A 497-nucleotide genomic window follows, 5' to 3' on the forward strand; every position below is an offset into this window, starting at 1 on the left:
TTACCAGGGAGGCTGAGAAGTGTGACACCCCTGTAATTAGCACACACCCTCAGGACCCCCTTTTTGAAGAAGGGAACCACCACCCCAGTCTGCCACTCCCTAGGCACTGTCCCAGACCTCCACACAATGTGGAGTGTCAACCAAGACAGCCCCTCCACAGTTTTCAGAATTTCTGCACTGATCTCATCAATCCCTGGGGCTTTGCCACTGTAGAGTTGTTAACCTACCTCAGTGACTTCTACCAGGGAAATTGACAACAAGCCCCCAGCTTTGCCTCTACCATAGAGGGCGTGTTAGCTGGATTTAGGATTTCCTCAAAGTTCTCCTTCCACCGCCCTATTACCTCCTCAGTTGAGGTCAACGGGATCCCATCCTTACTGTACACAACTTGGATGGTTCCCCGCTTCCCCCTCCTGAGGTGGCGAAGGGTTTTCCAGAAGCACCTTGGTGCCAACCAAAAGTCCGTCTTCATGTCTTCTCCAAACTTCTCCCACACC

Source organism: Etheostoma spectabile, chromosome 3 (assembly GCF_008692095.1).
Source record: "Etheostoma spectabile isolate EspeVRDwgs_2016 chromosome 3, UIUC_Espe_1.0, whole genome shotgun sequence".
In the NCBI taxonomy this organism is placed as follows: domain Eukaryota; kingdom Metazoa; phylum Chordata; class Actinopteri; order Perciformes; family Percidae; genus Etheostoma; species Etheostoma spectabile.